At 47.7% G+C, this 24890-nt stretch overlaps 1 protein-coding gene and 1 long non-coding RNA gene across 3 annotated transcripts in view; one reads left to right on the forward strand and one right to left on the reverse strand.

Moving 5' to 3' along the window:
- The window catches only part of STX8 (syntaxin 8), a 254100-nt gene that overhangs the window by 80469 nt on the left and 148741 nt on the right, over positions 1-24890 (forward strand). The gene's annotated exons all lie outside the window — the stretch shown is intronic.
- Positions 41-9928, reverse strand: LOC128774206 (uncharacterized). Its single transcript, XR_008418680.1, has 3 exons — positions 9823-9928; positions 2948-3037; positions 41-137 (listed from the first exon to the last, which is right to left on the reverse strand). It is a non-coding gene; the product is annotated as an uncharacterized LOC128774206 (long non-coding RNA).

Consider the following 24890-nt stretch of genomic DNA (forward strand, 5'->3'; position numbering starts at 1 on the left):
ACATCAGAGTGTTCACCAGCCAAGAAGCTCCCCAAACCTCATCGCTGGGGAGTTCTTATCGAGGCTGCATTGCATAGGCGTGGTCGATGAAATCTTTGGTCACGCGGGGAAACCCAGATTCTTTGAATTTGCTGACTCTGCAAAAAAGATACCCAGACACACGCATGAGTGGTGTTTATCAACTAGCTTTAACTCTGATGATGAACTGGGTTGGATGCGTTTTGGGTCCCAAGCTTTTATTTGCCCATCTGGTCTAGGGCCTCCTTTATCCCTTCCTTCCAGGTCCACCCCTTGGCCTCTACCCTGGCCACGAAGCCAGTCTGAGAGGCCGTCTAATGAGAGAGAGTGGCAAGAATTTTCCAAAGGAAGAGCTGTGGAAACAGTTGTCAAGGGAAAGGGCATTTATCCTCAGGCCCTAGGGTAGCTGGCCTGGGTGATTCATCAGGCTTCCTCTCCCCAGGCTTTACCACAGCTCCTCCTTGACTTCCAAGAGGGAGGCTGTGAGGCCAACCGTAGCAGCTGAACTGGAGAACGGATGACAGGAAAGCAAGCCAAAGTGAGAGATCAAAGAGAGGAAAGGCCAAAGCAATCGCAGATGGAAAGAGGTCAAGCTAGAAGCTCCCCGTCCAACCACTTGAGCCCAGTGATAACACTGTTACTGCTCCTTGGCGCTTTTGCAGGAAGGGGGAACCTGGGGCGCTCCTTGGAGGCTGCGTCGGGGGTCCCCAGGACCACTGTGGTTTCACTGATGTGCTGGAAGGACTCACAGGACTCAGCATATACGTGCCTGCTCACTAAAATTTGTTTATAACCCCCAAATCCGTGCTCACGGTGCTTTCGCAGGTCCTCACAGACGTGGGTGAAGAGTTGAGAACTTTGAGGCATCCAATGGCTACCTTCTCAGCCAAGGTCAAAGCAGGCGATGCTCTGCCTTTTCATTTTCCCTCTTACGCAGAGATAACCAGAGCATGGAGACCCCAGCTCTGGGGCCAGGTGGACGGGATTGGAACCCCCACTCTGAGCCCTGTTGGGAGGGTGGCCTCAGGCAAGTCACAGAACACTTGTGAACTTCGTTTTTCTTTTGAAAACTAAAGAAATAGAATCTACCAGGATGAGTTGTTTTTAGGATTTAAGATACAATCTGTGTGAGATCTCTCTCTCTCTCTCTCTCTCTCTCTCTTACACACACATGTACCCTTCACTATCCAAAATTAGAGCATTCCTGTGATATCTTCCATAAGCCGAAATGGCATAGAGCAAAGAAACAGTTATCATTAATTTACCTGAAAACAATTTTGAGCCTTCCCAGACCCAAAAAATAACAATCTTTAGGCTTTTCTGATACCTTAGGACACATCTTGCTAACGGATGCACAGAGCGAATCCAGATAAAACACAGATGTTCACAGAGCACGGTTCCTGAGTGTGGCGGTGTAATGCTGGGATGCTGAGTGTAATTGTTTCCTGGGGAAGGAGCCTGGGGAGGTCACTTGCGCTACATCCGGTGCGGGCCGCCTCTGTAATGGCTCGCTGCAAAACAAACGCTCAATGCAATTTTTGCTTTTTTTTTTTTTGTAAAAGGGAAAAATCTTCTTTGGATTTCTTTTGGTTAGCGAAAACGAGTACTCGTGTAGGCCTTTCGTAAAGGCGGAGGGGCATAATGCGAACTTTCGAAAAAGCGTGGGGGCCGGGGTACTTGTCTAATGTCCACGCAACATGCACACAGACGTGTCCTTTAGGAACAGTGGTTCAGTATCTGCTAAGTGAGCGTTCATGATGACTTTATAAAACTACCACGAATAACGAGAATTGACTCCGGTTATGCCCACAGTTACGATTTATCACAGTGAAAAAACACAAAGGACGGTCAGGGAAAAAAGGTGCACGGGGCGAAGTCCAGGGACAACAGGCGTGAGCTTTTAACCGGCCCCTTCCAGTGAACTCACACAGCATTTGCGTGAACAGCCCAACAGTGAGTTGTGACGGCATCTCCAAGTGTTGCCAACCAGGAAGCTCGCTAGAGACTCAGGGCCCCGCGTTTTTGGAGGGTATTGGTCACGAAGGCCCTCTCTACTTGGCTCGTTCCACAGTTTCAGACTCCCGGAAGGAAAGCAGGTGTTCAGCACAAACCGTATTATTTATACAGTTTAGGAACAGAGATGAGCACTCGTTATCAGTTAATGGTGGGAACCCTCTGAAAATCCAGCTTTCCAAACGCGAGCCAAGAGCCAACTTTGTAAAGTAGGCTTTTCTTTTTTTTTAATTTTTTTTCAACGTTTTTTATTTATTTTTGGGACAGAGAGAGACAGAGCATGAACGGGGGAAGGTCAGAGAGAGAGGGAGACACAGAATCGGAAACAGGCTCCAGGCTCCGAGCCATCAACCCAGAGCCTGACGCGGGGCTCGAACTCACGGACCGCGAGATCGTGACCTGGCTGAAGTCGGACGCTTAACCGACTGCGCCACCCAGGCGCCCCAAAGTAGGCTTTTCTAAGAAAAGCGCTTACGCCTTGCTGTGTCGACTCTTTTTCGCAAAGAGGCCGCCCCCGAGTATGATTTATCCGTCCTAGTGCGTCTGTCTGTGATCGGAGGATTTGTGGAAGAATGAGAGAAGTAGGGTGTGCTCTTCTGAAAATAGGGGCACAGACAGAAAGCGCAAGACTGAAGACAAACGTGAGCCCTTCCCCATGTTTTCTGGGATATTACACGTCCAGTTCCATCCCCGAGGGTCTCGAGCTGAGTTCGGCGTCTCTTTAGGGCCCTCAGAGAATGTGCGTTCCTAAGTGGAGGTTGTTGAGGATATGGGGAGGTGAAAAAGATGAAGAACTTTGGTAACAAGACCCACAGCAGTAGGAAGGAAGTGGTCTGATCAGAAGCAGGTGTTCAGGCAGGGAAAGACAACGTAAGAAAGGAATGGGAGGGCCGAGTGCTGGTTTTAGCCGACTTACAGTCCTTAAAGGAGCTTGAGCAGGAAGGTGCCGGGTCTTGACCATTCATTTTGGGGTGAGACACGATGCTCTCTTTCCATCTGGCCAGTCCTGCCAAGAGAGAGAAATCTTTAGAGACTTTTCATTTGATTTCTAGTATTACTTAAAACCGTTTTAACCATTTTAAGTGGTAGTGTAGGAACCGGATCGGTACACACGTGAAATAATTCTGCCAGCCAGTTTGGTTGGTTTGAAATCCATAAACACAGGTTAGTACTAAAGAACTAACAGCTCGTTGTTTAGAGTATGTTTATAACCATCCCTTGAATACATTGAGTATATGTACCTCCTGAGTGTCTGTACTTTCGAATAAGTGAACTTCAGGAGATCCCATTGTGCCTCTGCGTCCCTTGGAGTCATTCGGGGAAGAAAATTTGAGGCTCTGTATATAGAAGGGACCCTTAGGATTCACTCCTAACTCATGTTGGATTTGTGCCATTTCACGCCTTCCAAGCCTGGCCAGTCACTGGGGGTGGAGGTGAGATGAGTATTCACTTACTGTTTTCAGTCAAAGGGTATAAGAGTAGCCATTTTTGTTTTGCTTTGTTTTCAAAAATAATACTTTCTCTTATACATGCTTTTGCCAGAAATGGGCAGAAGACCTAGGAAGAAGTAAGTCATTGTGTCTTATGGGAGATGTGTTTTGGGTGGGCTCGTGAAGAGATCAGGCTTTAAGTAGTGGTTTGGGGCGTAAAATAATGAGATGATTGTATCGTTTTTTCATCTTTCTGTGTACTTGTGTATGTATAGCCTGACTCCTACTGCTGTAGTCAGGCCTCCTACTGCAGGGCCTTCCCCTGCGAAGGAAGAGGAAAAGACAGTGCATGTGTGTGTCTGGGGGGGGGGGGGCGGGGAAGAGACGGGCAGGTGTGGGCTTACGCTTACATTTGGAATGGAGTATATTTCATAGTCTAGGAGTTCACAGTACGTGAAAGTACCAGGTGACAATACTATTCTCCTTCTCAAAGGGCACTGTGGGCTGGCCAGGTTCCTCAACTTCCTCACTGAGAGTCCTGTTCGCTCCTTTATCTGGTTGGAATAACTAACACCACGTGGGTCGCACAGACGGGGAAGATTGCCAAGAGGGGAAGGGAAATTTTGTTTCCGCATCCTTGCTTAACTTGTGACTCTTACCTTGAAAGTCAAGTGTCTTCTCTCTTTTTTTTTTTTTTAAGTTTATTTATTTACTTAGAAAGAGAGGGAAGAGGAGGAGCGACAGAGAGAGAGAAAGAGAGAGAGAGAGAATTCCAAGCAGGCTCTGCACTGTTAGCATGGAGCCTGATGTGGCTCAAACTCATGAACCATGAGATCATGACCTGAGCTGAGATTAGGAGCCAGATGCTTAACCAGCTGAGCCACCCATGCGCCCTCACATGTCCTTTTCTTATCCATAAAGGCATTGAGTCACATGTTGGATTCTCTTGGGAGAAGACTCAGGAGGGAGTTTAATTTATTTCTATTTTTATTCATTGTTTTGCTCTTTCTACCGTTTCTTTTCATTTACAGCCCATGTGCCAGGGAAATCAATTCCATAACATGAGACATTTCTATGAATCAAAGCATAAATACGCAAACACAATAGACAATCCAAAATGGATGGGCTGCGTTCAGGCATGACACAAAAAGGAATGTTCGTTCACACACACAGTAGCTTGTGATCTGTTGTTCCGATGCCGTATTTTTTCTAAAGATGGAGAAAAAAAGACTTTGGTTATCAAGACCGCCGTGGCCATGTTAGATATCGGAATACCTGAGCACTGGCGCATGACCATGCAAACAAAAGTCCTGTCTGTTTTCAAAAACCTTTCCATGCATCGAGGCAGCTGTGAAAGATTTGCTTTCCAGAGTCAAGCCCAGATTAGGCTCAGGACCAGGTCCTAACTATCTAAATATATTGACTGAGAACAGAGAGTGTTCCAAATATGGCTATTCTGATTCAGAGTTTAAAAAAAAAAAAAAGTGTTTACAGAAAGAGTATAAGAGTTTTTCTGCCTTCAACATTAGTAAGCTTTCAGTCTTCACATTTCAACTACTTGATTTATGATTTTGGTTCCCGCACATATTTTGCCTTTTTAATTGGAAGATTTGTCAATTTTGCCTTCAAAACGGATCATTTTTTAAATTGTAAAAAATGGGGCACCTCGGTGCTCAGCCAGTTAAGCGTCTGACTCTCCATTTCGGCTCAGGTCACGATCTCACGGTTCGTGAGATCGAGTCCGCCATCAGGCTCTGCGTTGACATTGGAGAGCCTGCTTGGGATTCTCTCTCTCCCTCTCTCTCTCTGCCCCTCCCCTCCCACATATGTGCATGCTTTTTCTCTCTCCCTCCAAATAAATAAATATTTAAAGATTGTAAAAAGTGTTCAACATACGTAGAAACAAAAAGCATTTTGAAATTAGTTGAGGTCAGCGTACTTCTACTCTCTGTCATCAGTTTAGTTAAATAATCTGGCACTCGTTTTGATTTGGAATAGGTGATAAAGTATACATAAGCAAGATTTACCCATTAGGCGTCAGTTGAGGGTAGATGCCAATCCATCATTCCCCTGACACATGTCAGTTACTATACAAAAAAATAAAATGCAAGGTCAAATCCAAAGCCTCAGAGGAAAGTGTTCAGTTCCCAAGAAACAGCGATAGCTGAACAGTGGAAAAATTTATCCAGAGTACCTATGTCATTAAACAGCGCATTGAGGATTTCCATTGGAAATTCCTTCTAATGTACATGTATATAGAATCATGGAAGCTTTTTGTATTGTCTGTTTTATGGCCTTAAAGATTTAATGAACCAAATGAAAGCTGAACCAGTTCATATCCCATCCTTCAGATGTGGGTAGGATCTAAAATCCTTTCTCACGTTCAAGGTAGAATTTTACGTGTCCACACGTCTTAAGCTACGTTTAAAGAAATCATCTCTTAATTGATCTTGGATGTTGTCTCGTTTTCTTGTATATGAAACGCCGGTAAAGTTAACAGACATCATCTGGTCAAATGTTTCACACGTTCTTCAAGCCAATCAAATCTGGGACAACATTTTCTGTGTCAAGAAAATATCACGTCGAATTAGCAGATTCAGCGAAGACCTGTTTTTCCCTTGTCACGCTGGATGTCTAGAGGGTGTTTGGATTGGGTCTAGAAGACGGGGCGTTTGGATTGGGCCTAGAAGATGGGGCAGGACAGATGCTTCTTGGCCTGAGTCTCTTAACAGTAGAGATGTAGAAGGGAGAATGAGATCGCGAAGAGACTGGCTTTTGACTCGCAGAGCACCGCCAGTTGCCATGGTGGTGGCATTAGCTGGACTTAGGGCAGACGAGGTATTCTGGAAGGAGGTGCTGGAAAGTGTTAAACAGTTGTTTGGTTTGAATAAATCTGCATGGGTAGGAGCAGTGCCAGAAGCAGGAGCCAGCCCAGTCGGAGCCTGGCCACCATCGCTCTGCCCACGTCCTCTCCATCAGTGTCCACATGCAGCACGTTGCCCTAGATGCAGGATGGGTGGAGAGCACTGGCTCGGGGTGGGCTCAAGCCAGGTTCTCAGGAGGGAGTTTGGTGTGTAGGGTGTTGACTAGGGAGTACCTCTGGGACCAGCTTCCTGGGAGAGGGAGGCCACGTAAGCAGGATGGGCAGAGAGAGAAGCTGAGCTTGAAGACAACCTCACCCAATGCCATTGGGAGGCTCTGGAGCCCAAATCACCTGTCAGTAGCCATGTTGGATTCACAGGGCCGAGCCTTTGTACCCCCATCTCGAGCACCCCCACGGACGTAGAACACCCTGGGAAGAACACATCCTTGTGCGAGACGGCTGTGTGCCCTGGCGACAATCCCTCAGGAGGCTGATGGCTGAAGGCCAGCTGCTCACAGCACCCCAAGGAGCTGGGGCAAAAAGTCCTTCCTTGACGGGGGAACCAGGTGGTGCATCTGCTTCGGGTCCACCACACATCGGGCCCGTTTTAAGCATTTGAAATGTGTTGGGTGTCTAGAGTCAGAAATCGACAGGTCCCATGGGACGTGCGTTCATGGAGCGCAAGCTTGACCCATATCTAACTGTTTCGAAAGATGTTTGTAAACCCTTGAAATGGAACCAGAATATCCCACCTGATTTCTAACCACAGCTTTCTTAGTAGCCAGGATAAAAACATGCAACATTGTGTTTTCACCTTTACCTTTTATACTTAAATGTGTGTTATTATGGGAGTTGTATGTTTTAGGGCTTTCTATGTTTCAAAACTGTTATCCTGTGAGAGCGTGTTCAAAAACAACTGGAACCTGTCAGCAGGTAGAAAGGGTTCTTTTCAGGACTCTGGGAAATGAGAATAAAAACCCCAGGCCCGACAGAAATGATTATTTGCTCTATTTTATAGCACCAGCGACCTGCACACTGTATCTTCACATCACACCCCTTTTACTTTAAAAAAAGAAAACGAGGGGCGCCTGGGTGGCTCGGTCGGTTGAGCGTCCGACTTCGGCTCAGGTCATGATCTCACGGTCCATGAGTTCGAGCCCCGCGTCGGGCTCTGTGCTGACAGCTCAGAGCCTGGAGCCTGCTTCCGATTCTGTGTCTCCCTCTCTCTCTGCCCCTCCCCCATTTATGCTCGGTCTCTCTCTGTCTCAAAAATAAATAAACGTTAAAAAAAAAATTAAAATAAATTAAAATAAAAAAAGAAAACGAGACTTTATGGTTTTATCCTTTGAAGAAGTTCACACTTCATTGGTAATTCTTACTATTATCCAAGTAATTGAGGGAAAGATTAAATGGGCAGATTTTTATCTGGAGACCCGTGAACTTCCCCACAAGAAACCATTTACAGAACCCAACTCTCTCAGCTCAGTTGGAAATAGGATGGTTTTCCTTAAGGATTAGCTTTTCTGCTTTTTTTTTTTTTACCTTCAAAACTGTTTTTTTATGTTTATTTTATTTTCGAGAGAGAGACAGAGTGCGAGCAGGGGAAGGGCAGAGCGAGAAGGAGACAGAGAATCCGAAGCAGGCTCCAGGCTCCAAGCTGTCAGCGCAGAGCCCGACTCCGGGCTTGAACTCACGAACCACGAGATCATGACCTGAGCCGAAGTCAGATCCTCAGCTGACTGACCCACCCAGTTCCTTTCCATGGAGAAGTGTCTTCCTGTAACTAACGTCCACTCAAGATCCGTTCTCAGTTAACGTTTGTTAAAATAGCGAGGGACAGTCACTGCCGTGTTGGATAAGGGCCCTTGGACAAGACGGGAACGACAGGGAGGGTCCAAGCAGGTGGCCCCAGACTCTGCAGCCTGGCGTCTGTTCCTGGAGGCTTCCCGTCCCATGAGCGGCTCTGTGGAGTGGGGGGAGCACCACGGCTTTCCCCCCTTCTCGGGGGAGAGGGAGGTCCTGCATTTCCGGGAAGTAGGAACACGTGGAAGTCGTGGTTTGGGACGCCTCCTCTTCCACGTTTCATCTTCCCCTTCCTGAGTGAGCCCTTCTCCAGGAAACCCTCCCCCCAGGATGAACAGAGCACACTTCCTCCTTCTCAAGGAGGAGAGAAGGATCATTGTCACCGATTTCCTCCAGTTACTGTGTTGTCAGCGCGGGAGGGAGTGGATGGGTGTTGGCTCTGCCCCTTCCCCCTGGAGGAGGCGGGGGAACGTCTTTCTCTACAGTATTGCCAAAGGGGAAGGGCAGGTGTCGCCCCACAACGCCTGCAGGGTGGCCTTAGTGACGAAGCCCGAGACTCCGGCAGATTCCTTAACTCCTCTGTACGGCACAGCCATCTCGCTTTTAAAGTAGGACGACAGGGGCGCCTGGGTGGCTCAGTCCGTTAAGCGGCCGACTCTCGATTGCGGCTCAGGTCATGACCTCACGGTTTCGTGAGTTCGAGCCCCGTGTCGGGCTCTGCGCTGGCAGTACAGAGCTTGCTTGGGATTCTCTTTCTCCCTCTCTCTCTGCCCCTCCTCCACTTGTGCTCTGTCTCTCTCTCTCAAAATAAATGAATAAAGTTGAAAAAAACATAGAGTAGGACGACAAAGCACCCACCCGACAGGGCTTTTGCGAGGATGAAAAGCGATAAAACGTATAAAGGGCACACTCTCTCACACGCTAGTGACTGTTGTGAGCGTCCTCTCGACCTCTTGTGCTCCGTAGGTGGTTGGTGATGTTTTGTGGAACTGAGATCCTGTTGGTTCTTCTGGAGCCGCTGGGCCACCACCACGGTCCCGGTTCAGCCTGTCGGGCTGAGGGAGGAGGGACAAGGGCATTTTGGACACAGGTCTGTGTCCCTTTGTTGTTGGAAACAAGCGTGGGAATTGACTATCACTCTTCCTTTTAGGATGAAACCGGCTGGGAATCTGTAATATACTCCTTGAGTTTTTCGTGTTTTACGCAGAATTGGAAGACGTAGCCGACGTCCCCCCCCCCCCCCCCACGCACACCCCCCCCAACCCACTGCTTATTTCTTCGTTGTGTTGTTGAACCATTCAAAATGTTGGTCCTTCCCAGCAGCCAAAATGCCTTTCGTCTTGGAAACCCTCCTTAATCTATCTCCGAAGGCAATTAATGAATTTCGTCCACTCTAGAAGTCGGCGCCCCACGACGTATTTTCCAAGACCGTCCTGCCCAACCTGTACCTGTTCACATTTTAATATTTCTTCTAATTTTCCCAGGTGTTTTTTTTTTTTTTTTACCCTTTTCTATGAAACGGGGGAAGCGTACTGAGTAGTATGGTGTTTAAGAACAAAGGCTTTGGAATTGGAGCCGACCCCCCACCCCCACCCCCTCCCTGGCCCCGTCCTCTAGCCGCGTGACCGAGAGCAATTTCCTTAATCTTTCCAAGGCTCCTTCCCCATATGTAGACGGTGGGGTGATAACACCTACCTTATGGGCTGTGAGGATTACCCCAAATAGGATCATGCAGACGCAGAGCTTAGCCCAGTGAGTGCCCCAGGTTAAGCCCCGTGAGTCCTCCTCCCGCGGCGCGCCCAGACCCCGTGGAGCGCCGTTGGGTCTCGAGGACCCCGTGATGACAGGCGTGCCGCTTGAAGAAACGTTTGAACTCGCCCTCCTGAAAGTCCCGTCCCTCCAGGTGATCCCGCACACCTGTGATACGGCTGCTCTCAGGGTATAAATTTCTGCAGCACGCACAATTTCCTTTTCACCACGCTCGGTTCACTTCGGGGCTTAGTCCCTGAACTTGGAACTTTTCTGGTTTTGATTGGCCAGTCGGGGTTCACACCGAGGCAGATTCTTGCCCGATTTTGCTCCATGTGTTCGGGAAGAGGGAGTGTTTGTAAGCTACCCAGGCGGAGCTGGAGCCCCGAAGCCAGCAGGCAGCATCCCGTTGCCTGTTTGCAGCTACTCCCAGGGGACGACGGGGCAGGATGATTGATACTTTAGCATCTTTGTTCTTTCTGTGTAGTTGTAACGCTAGAGCTGTTTAAATCACTCTGAAAAGAACATGCCTGACATTTCTCTGGTTTGGAAAACACACACACACACACACACACACACACACACACACACACACACACACACCCGAAGCAATAATCCTCTGCCTGTTACCAAGGAACTGTTTTTGGTGAGAACAGAGAGAAAACTTGGATGACTTAGGGGAGAATAATTGAATAATTCTGAATAGCTTCATGGCGGAGAATACATTAAAACCTGAAACAGCTCAGAGGCGTGCCCAAAAACGTGCATTCAAGAGGCGGAGATTGGCATCACAGGGCACTTAAAGTCCCGAGCCTGGTCCCCGGGTCTGGCCGCTCCTCGGGCTTGGAACGTTTATTCTGTGCCCGCTTCTGACACTCTTCACTTACGACACACACTTGACATTGTTCATCACACGGGGCCCTCCAGGAATTTCAGTGTTTTGCTTAACAAGTGCTGGAGACTAGCGATCACAGTTTGATTTCGTGTTTCAATGCTTCTCTTTCCTTCTCGTGGCCTTTCGCACCAATCTAAGAGGTTGTTCAGCAGACACTTGTTCAGCCCACTCTGTGTAAGACGCGCACCTGACTTTGAGATGCGATTAAGGGTCAGACGGAGCAGTAGGCTTGCAATATAAGCATAAACACTTGCCTGGTGTCGTGGCTGTGTTCCTAAAATAATTGCATATCCTAATGGAGAGATCAGAATCGCAGGCCATAATTTAAATCCCTCAGCACACCTTTCTATTTACAGGAGCGCCGTGGAAAATCTCTTTCTAAAGCACCTGCTCTTTTCGATAATCACCTTATAGCTGCTGAGTTTTTTTTTTTTAATGTTTATTTATTTTTGAGAGAGTGCGAGCTGGGGAGGGGCAGAGAGAGAGGGAGACACAGAATCCGAAGCAGGCTCCAGGCTCTGAGCCATCAGCACAGAGCCTGATGCAGGGCTCAAAGCCATGAACTGTGAGATCGTGACCTGAGCCAAAATCTAGAGTTGAACGCTTAACCGGCTGAGCCACTCGGGCGCCCGTCCTGTGCTCCTTATTAAGCCACGACCTCTCAGCTCCAGGCCCCCCTTGATGCCCCCCACCTGCTATGCTGTGGCTGGCACCCTGCAGGCCACATTTCCACCTTGCCGGCACCTTCTGTGGAGCCGGCTGGAGCACTGGAAGGACGTGGCAAGGCCAGAGGCCGAGGACGAAAAGGGACGCGTACCTTCCCCCTGCTTCCCACCTGCCTGGGTCACACGCTGCCCCATCCCTGCAGCAGCTGGACCCCACGGGCAGTTTCCCAGCACGTGCAGGGTCTGCCTCACCGGGTGCCTTCCCGAAACCAGCTCCAGCAGAGAAATACCTTTTCCTCAGAAGGCTGAGTTTCCTTTTCCACAGCGCCCACCTCCAGGCTTCTAATTTTTTTTTTTTTTAAGATTTTTATTTTTAAGTAATCTTTGCACCCAACGTGGGGCTCGAACTCACGACCCTGAGATCAAGAGTTGCGTGCTCCACCGCCGGTTGAGCCAGCCAGCTGCCCCTCCCGGCTTCTTATGGATTCTTTTTGCTCCCTGTACAGCTTCCACGATACCGCAGGGTTTTCTGTCCACCCTTTCGGCCACCCTAGTCCACAGCTTTCTATCTTGTTAACGGTCATCTATGTTAAACTCTCGCCGTTAAGAGAACTGCTATGGTACATGTCTCCTGATCAGGCCTTGACTGATACGCCCAGAAAATTCAGACTTCTGGCGCTTTGCATCAGCGATTCCTTTCCTCGAGTGTCAGTGCGTCCATCTGGGAGAGCGGGCCTGTGAGCCGCCACTGAGGCAGGCTCCCACGGCTCGGGGTCTGCTGGCCTTCTGACGGCCCCTGAGGAGCGAGAGCATGACCACAGACCGAAAGGTGGGACCTCTCGTGTCCTCTAGGAAGCTGTAAGGCCGGCTTCCCAGAGTCATGGCTGTTGATAGCACTGCCTAGCGTCAAAAGGCCTTCTTTTAGGGCCACCTGGGTGGCTCATTTGGTTGAGTGTCTGATTCGGCTCACGTCGCGATCTCACAGTTTGTGGGTCCGAGCCCCGCGTCGGGCTCTGTGCTGACAGCTCGGAGCCTGGAGCCTGCTTCGGATTCCGTGTCTCCCTCTCTCTCTGACCCTCCCCTGCTCATACTCTGTCTCTCTCTAAAAAATAAAATAGGGGCACCTGGGTGGCTCAGTTGGTTGAGCATCTGATTCGGCTCAGGTCACGATCTCACAGTTTGTGGGTTCGAGCCCCCCATGTCGGGCTCTGTGCCGACAGCTCGAAGCCTGGAGCCTGCTTTGGATTCCGTGTCTCCCTCTCTCTCTGCCCCTCCCCTGCTCACGCTCTGTCTCTGTCTCTCTCTCTCTAAAAAATAAACAAACATTAAAAATTTTTTTTTTTTTGGGGCGCCTGGGTGGCACAGTCGGTTAAGCGTCCGACTTCAGTCAGGTCACGATCTCGCGGTCCGTGAGTTCAAGCCCCGCGTCAGGCTCTGGGCTGACAGCTCGGAGCCTGGAGCCTCTTTCCGATTCTGTGTCTCCTTCTCTCTCTGCCCCTCCCCCGTTCATGCTCTGTCTCTCTCTGTCCCAAAAATAAAATAAAAAAACGTTGAAAAAAAAAAAAAATTTAAAAAAAAAAAAAAATTTTTTTTTTTAAAAAAGGCTTTCTTTTGGTAGAAAACAATAGATTTCAACCCAGTTCTCTTGTCCTTAAGAGCCCGCCCGCCTACATTTACATCTCTGTGTATAACTCTGTATACAACAGTGTGTACAAAAGTATCTGTAACCGGAAGAGACAGTAAAATTCAAACCGAGCCTCGGTTTTCTTGGTAAAACATGTGTAGTATCCACCCCACAGGGCCGACGTGAGCGGAGCGGCACGTAAGACATCCATTTACCACATGACAGTGGATTTGACGGCTGACTCTGACAGCCATCCCAAATTATTAGTCTATCCCAGTTACAGCCAACCCTCTCTCCTTGTCAAAAGTTGGACTGATAACGGGCAGGTGAGCCGTCCTAGACGATGAAACACGAAGGAGAATCCGTTCTTGGGCCCCTGGCAAAGCTTCCTTTTCCTTCTAAGGAAGAGATGCAAGAAAGAGGTGGCTCCCCCTTTTCTTTTTCTAGAAGGTACATCCGGACGGGACCCTCGTTTCTACTGTCATTGCCGTTTCATGTCTGTGAGAGGAGCCAGCCTGCGGACAAAGCCCTCACTGAGGCTGGAGGGACAGAGCTTGTGGGTGGCCGATCAGCGGGCCTGGAGATCCCAGGCCCCGGTCCCTGGCACCTCTGTGTTACGGGACCTGGCAGGTGTGATTAAAGGTGTGGGCCTTTATTGGGGAGATTACGGTGGATTGTCTGGATGGGCCCAGTGTAATCAGAGGTGTTCCCCAAAGTGGAAGAGGCAGGCGGGAGAGCCTAGAGCGGTCATTGCTGGCTCCGAATGTGGGCGGGACCGCGCACCAGGGAGCGCCGGTGGCTTCTGGAAGCCGGGCACAGGCAAGGAGACACGTCGTCCCCTGCAGCCTCCAGAAAGGGACGCGGTCCTGCCGACGCACTGAATTTAGCCCTGGGAGACCCGCGTCAGACTCCTGACCCCCAGAACCGTGAGACAGATGGTGTGTGTTGTTCCAAGACCCTGATCTGTGGTCATTTGTTGCAGCCGCAGGGGCCAAGGAGCGCAAAGGTGAGAAGGCCCGACTACTAGATGGCTTCTCTGGGCTTCTGCATCGGCCGAGCCCGGAGCGCCCCCTGAAGGTCTCAGCGCATGAGACAAGCCTTTCCTCTCACTCCGTCCAGTTCGACTTGGGTTTTCTCCTACGTACTTGAAACCCAAGCTGTCCTAATCGATACACACATGCTTCGCGGGATACCGCGTATAAATCGGGCAGACTCTAAATGAGCGTTTGTTGAACTGTGACAAAATGTTGGAGAAGACCGCCCTCCACCCGCCCCGAATCCACATCTGAGGAAGCAGGGCTGTTTTCTGGATCATACCAAGTGTAATAACTTAGAACTCTTTTTTTTTTCACCCCCCATAAAAGACACAAAAGATGTTTGGAAGGATGGACACATTGTTTGAGTAGTGAGGTGGCCTGGACCTTCAGCAGGTGCGTTTTCCAGTTGCCAGATTCATTTCCTATTGTGACCTGCAGGCATCCAAGGTCTCCTTTCCGAAATAACATTTCAGCAGACCCTGAGGACATGCCAAGAAGTGATTATTTGTACAAATCCAGATGATTTCCTAATCTAGGATAGCTCAAGCCGGCGGGGGGTGGGGTGGGGTGGGGGGGAGAAATGGAGGGAGACGTAGGCCCTTTTTCCATCCCCACAGAGCAGGAACAGCCCCAGCACTGGCTTTAAGCAAATGTTGCCGACAGCTATGAAAGTGGTTATCACCGGACAGCTGCTCGGTGGCCCCCGTGAACTCAGCCGGAGGCTCAGCCCAGGTTGAGATCAGAGAGGCCAAAGGTCAAATGCTGTTTCGGTTGCTTTCCAAGCCTTTTCTCCACCACTCCTGGGTTTCCACTTAGCGTTTGTAATTTCTGCTCCAAAGACCATCCTGGGCCCCGCAGTCCCTCCCTGCACTCCCCAGATACCCTGGCTCAGTCTGGCCGCCTCCGCCCCTTCGCCAGCAGACAATTTTCCCAAAGGAGACAGAGATCACGTCCGGGGGAAACAGTACTTTCCTTCACATGGCTTCCAGCCCTGCCTGTCCAGTGAGGGCCTCCTCTAAAGGTTGCATATTTAGGGGCGCCTGGGTGGCTCGGTCAGCTGAGCGTCCAACTCTTGATCTCGGCTCAGGTCATGGTCTCACAGGTTCGTGAGTTCGAGCCCTGCATCAGGCTCTGCGCTGACAGTGCGGAGCCTGCTTGGGATTCTGTCTCCCTCTCTCTCTCTCCGCCTCTCTCCCATTCTCTCTCTCTCTGTCTCTCTCTCTCTGTCTCTCTCTCTCTCAAAAATAAATACATAAACTTTAAAACTTTTTAAAGCTTGCATATTTAATATACTCAACATCCCTGGTCATGATGGTCTGTCCCAGGATCTGGATCCTTGCGAACCACAGTTGTATTGTGAGGGCGGTGAGGCATGTGCTGGAGGCAGTAAACCGTACCCCTAAATCCCAGAGTATGCCACAGAGGATTCGTTGGTCCGAGTTTTTCATATGAGGAAGTGGTCGGATCCCTAATTAGACTTACTGGTTGCAGGTTTCCCCTTACTGTTGTAAGTTATAAAGATTTTATAAATGACTCTGAGGGTCTTAGATGGAAGACAGCGCGTGTGTGGCCAGCCCGCTTTGTGAATGACATAACATGCCGTCCGCAAGGCCCGTGACGACATTACTGGAGTGTCTGCATTCTTGTCCATGTTTGGGGTTCCTCTTTCTCTCCGCTTCCCTTTCCGATACCATAGTAAAAATCTCATTTCTCATTCAACTGCTACTCTAATTACTGGCTACGTTGTGCAGGTTTCGTTTGTGCTTTTTTTCCACACCAATATGCCAAATTATTTTCCTTGCCATGCATTCCCTGGTATCGCCCAGTGCCTTTGCTATCACTTACCTACTCTTGTAAAAATGCGTACCCAAAGGGTGCACCTGGCTGGCTCCGTCGGTTGAGGGTCCGACTCTTGGTTTCGGCTCAGGTCACGATCTCACGGTTCACGGGATGAAGCCCAACACTGGGCTCTGTGCTAACAGGGCACAGCCTGCTTGGGATTCTCTCTCTCCCTCTCTCTGCCCCTCCCCTGTTTGTTCTGACTCTTTCTCTCTCTCTTTCAAAATAAATAAGTAAACTTTAAAAAAAGAATGCATACCTGGGGCGCCTGGGTGGCTCAGTCGGTTAAGCATCCGACTTTGGCTCAGGTCTTGATCTCGCAGTTCATGAGTTCAAGCTCCGAGTCGGGCTCTGTGCTGACAGCTCAGAGCCTGGAACCTGCTTCGGATTCTGTGTCTCCCTCTCTCTTCCCCTCCCCTGTCTCCCTCTCTCTTTCAAAAATAAAGATTAAAATAAATAAATAAATAAATAAATAATGCATACCTAAATATAAGATAATCCTGTATTTCCAAAGAGAAGCAGCCCCCACCCCCTACAAAATTTCTTGCCCAACTTGGAATGTATATACTCTGAGGGCTATAGTTGAGATAATCAATGAACTACTTATCTTCGATTTGTCGTTTAATCATACATATTTAAAATGACTCTGAAAAATATTTAGAAATATAGCCTTTTCCACTTTCATTTTGTGCAATAATTTTGTCAACACCACCTCTGCATTGTGGACATCAGTGTTTTTGTCACCCAAACCGAGTTACAGCGTGTTCCCCCACAGCCTACCTTCTCTCTAATTCAGCTACAGTCCACATCTCCCTGTCACTCCCCCCAGCAGGGACGGGAGGGCCTTAACGGTAGGTCATGTCCAGAGAGCAGGAGACTCACGGCACATTTTATTTACTAATTCGACAAATATATCCAATATCCACTCGCTGCAGTGTTCCAAGTGCCAGGAATGAAGATAAGTCGGAACTTGACCTCCTGGCCTTCTCTCCCTTCCACCCCGCTACCCCCACTTCAAGGAATTTACCCTCTGGTGGTAAAGGCAGCTTTACCCAGGGGGAACAGGGAATTACAGGGAACAGGGAATTACAACATTTTAACATTAAAAAAATTTACAGTATTTTTGGGGGCACCTGGGTGGCTCAGTCAGTTGAATGTCTGACTTTGGCTCACGTCATGATCTCATAGTTCGTGAGTTTGAGCCCCATGTGGGGCTCTGTGCTGACAGCTCAGATCCTGGAGCCTGCTTCCGAATCTGTGTCTCCCTCTCTCTCTGCCCCTTCCCCCTCTTGCTCTCTCTCTCTCTCTCTTAAAAATAAAGAAATGTTAAAAAACATTTACAATATTTTATAAGAAAAAAATGAGTAATTGGGGTTTTGGAGTGTTTTTGGAAGGTTCTACATGGTGCCTGTGCTTAGATCTGAGCATGTGGGTTTTTCACGATCTGCACAACCGTGGAGCACGTTGTTGATAACAACACTGTTTTCTCCATGGAATAAACGCATTTTCACTACAGCTGTGGCAACGAAGCTCGTTCATACTTATCTTTCCCAGTTCTCCTGGAGTTTTACGATGGATTGGATGAACCTACAGTGTGAGCCAGTATCAGGGAGTTTGGGGGCCTAGGAAATTCACCTTTTGGATTCTCACACCAATCACTGGCCAGGTTCGGCCCTAGAAATGAGAAGGACCTAAAAGAAGATTGAGGTCAGCCCATCCCATTGGGACACCCAGTTATAAGCATTATAATTGGGTAAGAACCAGTGTTGAGAAATAAAAACGCTTTGTATTTGTATTTACCTTCTTTTTTTTTTTTTAAGTGGGTTTTCTCAGTTGATTTTTAACAAATCAAACTTTTATTTTTTAATTAGTTTCTTAAGAAAATTTATTTTTGAGAGAGAGGGAGAGAGTGAATCCCAAGCAGGCTCCACGCTGTCAGCAAAGAGCCCGATGCGGGGCTCAATCCCGTGAACCGCGAGATCACGACCTGAGCAGAAATCAAGAGTCGGACGCTTAACCGACTGTGCCACCCGGGCACCCCTATATTTATTTAACTTCTAGGTGAGCAAAAAAAAAAAAATTTTTTTTTCTGTATTTGGTGTCTAAATTACATGAAAGGTTGAAGAGCGTTGTTTTCCCCTCTTACCGGCCTTTCTCCGCCAGTTTACCTCTTACAAGCACTCAAGTGTTTGAAGGAAGGGAAAGCATGGCTAATTGTTTCAGACAGGCTCCACCGGGAAGCTTTGGGGTGTTGGAAATGTCTGGAGTGAAGATCAGTTACAGTGCGTAGAGTGAAACATCAAAGATAGTACCCGATTATGTTACGGTTACTACCGAGGAACCAGAATTTTGAGTCTCCTACCAGCCCAGTGGTAATGACGATGGAATCGCCATGGGGACATATCTTCTCTGTTACATCTTGTTATTGTCACTCATTATTGTTGGACCCCAGCGGGGCAATTCACATACTTTATATTTAAATCACCAAGGCAATTTAATTGGATTAAGAAAGAACAGTATGCATCAGCTACACCTTGAATTAAACCGAATCAGAAAAAAAAAGAAGCAAACTGTCAAACTCCGACTTCCTCAGCAGCGAGACTCTGGTTCGGTTGTCTAAGAATCCCGGGACTGCGTGTAGGTATGTGTGTGTTTGTGTAAGATTTAAATTAACCCGTTCGTTTCTTCTGAAGTGTTCAAAAGTCAGCAATCATTTGGGGGAAAACCCAACACCTCTGGTGTTTTTTTTTTAAATATTTTTTTTTTAATGTTTATTTGTGAGAGAGAGAGAAACAGACAGAGTGTGAGTGGGGGAGAGGCAGAAAAAGAAGGAGACACAGAATCCAGAGCAGGCTCCAGGCTCTGAGCTGTCGGCACAGAGCCCAACGAGGGGCTCAAACTCAACGAACCGTGAGATCATGACCTGAGCCGAAGTCGGACGCTTAACCGACTGAGCCACCCAGGCGCCCCCCAACACCTCCGGTTATATTCCCACTCTTAAATACTCCTTTTTCATTGGAAGAAAAACTTAATAGATGGGTGTATTTATAAAATTACAAAGATAATTTGGACATACATGTTGTAGGAACTAAATTATACCTCTTGGAAGAGAGATTCTAGTTGCTTTGAGCTGACACAGAGTATATGGTACTTTAAGTCCTGTAAATCATCAGAAACCATGAACTCTAGCAGAGGCCACGTCTATGTCAGAGGCGCCATTTTATTTAGAAAAACTATGAAAACCGTCGTACCCAAAGGGAACTTGTACTTATCTTGGAAGATCACATTAAACATTGAAATGATCCCTCATGTTAAGTTCCCAACTGGGACTGCCCGTCTCCGTAGATCACACACAGTTGGTAAGAGAGCGTGAGCGGAAAAGGTGTGACAGCACTGACATGTGTGGCCCTGGTTTTCCTCCATAAGGAGACGAGTTTAAGCACCATCAGCTCCAACTACCCTCTGAGTCAAACGTTCAGACATTAATGGGATTACGGTGAGACTGGGCCTGGGGAAAGGGAATAATTCCGAAGATAAATGCTGGAAGGGAGAGAGAGTATAAACAAAGGAGAGAATTGTGGAGTGGAACTCATGCCAGAGGTTTCGAGGGGTCAAGTTCATGCCGGCACTCCTGCCTTACGACAGAGGAGGTGATAGGAGGCAGGCTGTGCGGTTCATTTTTGGGTTTGCAGTGCTGCTCGTGGGGCTTGGTTCACAGTCAGTGCTCCGCACACAATGGTTCTGATGTTGGAAGTGGGAGAGGGTTCCTCTCATGCAGCAGGGCCCCAAAGGGGTCTCTTTTCAGGACACCAGTTGTCTGTCCTCCACTGGCGAGGGCAGATATGCGCACAAACACTGAGAAGACACCCCCCCCCCCCCCGCCCCAGGAAACAAAACCATTTCTGCACAAGTGCAAGAAAGATGCCAGTTGGAAGCTGACTGGTGCGTCTTACCAACCACGTTATTGTGCTAGTCTTTGCCTGCTTAACTGGAATTTTAAAAAAATGTTTTTTTAATGTTTATTTTTTGAGAGAGAGAGCAATGGGGGAGGGGCAGAGAGAGAGGGAGACACAGAATCCGAAGCAGGCTCCAGGCTCTAAGTTGTCAGCACAGACAACTGTGGCCCAGCACAGCTGGGCTCGAACCTGTGAACCACGAGATCATGACCTGAGCCAAAGTCGGACGCTTAACCGACGGAGCCACCCAGGTGCCCCTTAACTAGAATTTTGAAAACACAGATCATCCGTTTATGTGATGCTAGTTAAATGCGTGCCTGTGAGCATTGGCAAAAATCAGGAAAATTTGAAGGCATGGCAGTCGTTAATGCATCATTGTCCTTTGTTACTGTGTGTGTTTGTGTGTGTGTGTGTGTGTGTGTGTGTGTTTGCGTGTGTAGTGGTTTTATTGAGATACAATTTGCCTATAGTAAATTTTGTCCCGTTTTGGGGGAATTGTTCTATGCGTTTTGATAAACAGGAGCAACCAGATATGGAACAGGTCCATTGCACCAGAAACTTCCCTCGCGCCCCGTTGTGGCCAGCTCCTTCTTCCATCCCCAGCCCCCAGGGGTCATGGATTTGCTCCCTCTCCTTATGGCTTTGCCTTTTCCAAAATGGAATAGAAATGGGATCGTGCGCGGTGTAGCTTTTGTGTCTGGCTGCTTTCACTAAAGCGTGAGCGTGTCTGAGCTCCACCCCCCGCCCCCCAATCATTGCCTGTATCTGTAGCTTGTTCCTTTCTATTGCTGAAGACTTCCCCCACTGCATCCCTGTCGATTCCTTCACCGGTCCAAGGACACTGGCTTGTTTCCGATTTACAGCACTCTGGAATAATGCCGCTGCAAACACTTGTGTTTGGGTTTTTGTGTGAACCAGCATTTTCATTTCTCTTGCGTGTTTCCCAGGAGTAGGATTGCCGGTGTGTATGATGAGCGTATGTTTAGTGCTCAAAGACACTGATGGACTGTTTTCCAAATCGCATTCCCACCAGCAGGGTATCCGAGTTCCAATTGTGTCTCATTCTCTCCAGCACTTGCTAGCGTCATTTAAAAGAAGGTTTCAAAGAAACTGAGTGAAGTTAAAGAGTCTGTAATACTTTTCTAGTTTTTCTGTAAATCTAAAATTTTTCTAAATAAAATTTTAAAGCATTTATTAAATAAATAAGTAAATAAATAATTAGTAAAAAAAAAAAAAAAAAAGGTTCCAAACCATTTTTAGCACCTCTTTAAAAATTTGTTCCATTAATATTTTTTATAACGTGGAGGGCTTATCCCTTCCCCTCCAAAAGTCAAATCTCTTTTTCTCTGAATAGTGAAAGTTTTATTTATATGAAGGTCATTTAAAAACTAATTGGACCTGGTTCTCATTATTTATTGTATGTATGGTCTATAAAATCACTGTGACCTCTGAATTAGTGAGTACTGAACCATTGATCCCAGGGGAAATTCAAGATTAGGTTCCCAGGAGAGTTTGGTCACAGCCTTTTGTCAGCTGATCAATATGTAATCTTCTTTTAAGTGTGTTTCTGTTTAAAGACACACCGTTTAATCTCTTTCATTGATTCATTAACATTGAACTCATGCCCACCAGCCCTGACAAAACTTATCTAAAAATGCATGCGTTTTCTCCATCAGGCACATCCCAGCCTGTGCTTGGGGGCCATGCCCAATCACCCGCAAAAGGCAAAACAGTGTGAAAACCATGGCACTAAATATAGACCAGGAAACAGACACTCGGTGGTTACAGTGCGAGGGCCCAAACAAGAAGATACCACCACAGCTGGGAGGGTGCACGTCAGATGACTCAAATTCCTCTCCGCTCCGTGCGTGTCCAGGGATGACCACACAAGGGTCACGAATATCACTGTGGGGGTTACCGATACATTTTAGTGTGTGGGCAAATTCGCCTATATTTTGATGTTTTAGAAAATGCTTAAATTTTGCTTAATTTAAACCGCGATCCGTAGTGATTTGGTTTAATGCCAGGTGTGATAAAATATGTTTATTCCAATAAATTGATGAGACTACTAAGTGGCCAAACCAGGATCATTTGGCATGAAGGTTGCTTTAGAAACACCTCGAGACCTTCCCAAGATTTCACCCCCATTGCAAAGACAGGCTCTTGATTTATGTTAGAAGATCTCGTGCACCATTCAAACATATTAAGCACACACTTCATTCTTAAAAAGTAATATAAAATGTTGAACTCTGAATTTCATCCTAGTAATGGCTATCGGGTATGTGTTTAAATTCACAGAGACAGATTAATGCACTTCCCAAACCCCCATTGCCTCAAAGTAATTATAAGTTTTCTAGATTGGCTGCCAGTGTGATATAGGCCCCAAAGAAATCACCCCTCTTTACCGAGACAGAACAATAAATTGGTTTTCCTGAATACAGTGGGTAAAGAATCCAAGTTCCTGACCTTGAATATTTCACTGGTAGTGTTCTGTGCAGTAGGGAACAATCAGGATGACATTTGCTGAAATGTTTGAGATTTATAACATAATAGCTTGAGCATATGTGCCAAAAAATAAAAATCTTAAATCCTATCACATCAAGATTAATCGCCTATTAAAATACTAACAAATAGTACAGTACAGGTGGTGTAATAAGCTGTCTCCCTTCATATATTGTTACAAGACAAACTATTTTGGCGGTGACGTGACATGCCGCGTATCTTCCGTGTTGGGAAAACGGAAAAAAGAAAAAAAAAAAACCCCGGCTACTCCGTCATTCTCGGTGTGGATTTTGGCATTTCATTAGGAAGTGCTATCACAAGCCCTTTCGCTGAAAAGCATATGCGGCTTTCTGGAAACTGCTAAACTTCCTGGCTTTGTACTGCTGCCACAAAACCGTAGCGTCTCCCCGTCATTAACTGGTACATATTCATTCCTCTTCTATCTTTGTAGCGAGTAACCCATAGAGCGCTCCCGTGAAAAGGAAAACAGTAGTCCGCTTCCTCCCTCTCGCTAGGCGTGCGGAAATTAATCCCACGGGCAAGCATCTTCTTCGCATCCGGCTTTCATGTAATACCTTCGACTGTGGACCGAGGCGCGAGCGCAGCAGGAACGGTAGGGTCGTTGACCGCGTCTCTTGGTCGAGACGGTTCTCGGAGCCTGTTGGAAGACGGCTCACGAGATTTCGACATTAGCCTCCTCGTAGGCTAGAATAACAAATAATGGTGTTGCCAGGTCGGCTTCCAGCGAATGGCCAGGCAGTCAGCGAACATTTAGTGAGGATCCGCTCTGCGCCAGGCATTCTCGTAAGAATCGTTAGATCTTACAAGATCTTACGATTGAAAGTGCCAATAGGTACGATTGTAAGATCTTGTAAGATCTAGCAAGATCGTCCCCGACGCCCGAGTTGATTACCCCCTTTTCTTGTGCTCGGGGTCTTTGGTGAAAATGTCTTAACGGCAAGACAAGTGTAGAAGACAGCTTTTGCGATATTAATGCACCTAAAGTATCATCACAGTTTGGTTTTTTTGTTACTAGTTTTTGTTTTGGGGAGAGAGAGAACGTGTGCGCACGCGCACGTGCGTGAGAGCAGGGGAGAGGGGCAGAGGGAAAGAGAGAGAGGGTCTTAAGCAGGGTCTCCATCCCACGCCTGGGAGATCATGACCTGAGCCGAAATCAAGAGTCAGATGCTTAACCGACGGAACCACCCAGGTGCCCCATTATCATCATGGTTTCAAAAAGTAAATCCTAGCTTGGAAGCATGTCACGCTTTTTTAAAAAGTGCAAAAGCTTGGAAAATTTAACAACTCAGACGCGGACGACATAAAGCCCATCAACAGGTTGACCCATTTTTCAACTTTTGTGACTCAGGTACCAGTTTCCTTAAGTGACTGTTGCCTTGCCTGCTTGCGTGGTGCCCTAAAGCTCTTCCTTTGGAGAGGTTCGCTCTCCTCCCCGGCCTCAGAGACACCCAGCAACATGCCGTTCTTTTCCCGAGATCCTGGCCTGGCTTGCCGGACTTCATCTGTTTTTACAAAACCGACTCTTTTAGCCGCGGCATGAAATATCATGTCTCTTCTCTCCCACTCGCAGTGGGAAAAGGAAAAAAAAAAAAACGCTCCGTGGTCGTTTCCCTTTGTGGATCTTGGCATGTCATTGGAAAGTGCCAATAGGTACTCATTTTTTATGCCTCTCTGGAAGGCTGGGAGCAGCCTTCCAAGTCACAAAGCAAACTCGGTCCCTGACGGTTCTCCAAACTCAGGTCAGAAAGGTGGGAAGCTTTTATTTTTCTAGGCAGGGAGTGCATGAATAATATACTTACAACCTGCTTAGCTGCCCCAAGTTCTCCCGTGCAGCCAGCGTCCCCGCGCAAAGAACTGAACATCAATCTGTCACTGATGGTCAGCCGAGCAGCAAAGAGCCAGTGTTATTGTGAACCTACAGCGAATGCCTTGCTTCCCAGCTGGTGATCGGTCTGTGTTAGACAGCAACATGTTCGCCTCGACAAATGAGCTGGACCTCCGTGCCGCACATCTCTGCCAACTTTTGAAAGAAAGGGTCTGTCTCAGTTCTTTTCGGGGGTGAAGACAAAAAGTCTGTCTGCCTTGACACGACCAGCTATTGAAACATCCACGGACATATCCACGGCCCGTACCCTAAGGAAATGGCTTTGAGGGTCAGGAAGTTGCATCAAAGAGAAAAAGAGAGAGAGAGAATGTGTGTTAAGTGTGTAATCACACACACACACACACACACACACACACACTATTCGCTGTTTTTCTTTTGGAAAGACGATGTGCTCATGACACTCTTGCACATGAAAAGGTCCTGGGGTTTAGCATCTTAGATCACTTCTCTAAGCTCCGGGTGTTACTGCCATGAACAGTGCTTCCCAACTTTGCACGGAGGGCTATTGTGATGAGTTACGGTAGAATGGCCGGGTCGAGGCAGGAAATAATTCCACTGAGCCATTGCCGACTGGACACGGAGTGTCTTAC

This window comes from Panthera pardus, unplaced genomic scaffold (genome assembly GCF_024362965.1).
Source record: "Panthera pardus isolate Hobbes unplaced genomic scaffold, ASM2436296v1 HiC_scaffold_3, whole genome shotgun sequence".
NCBI lineage: Eukaryota > Metazoa > Chordata > Mammalia > Carnivora > Felidae > Panthera > Panthera pardus.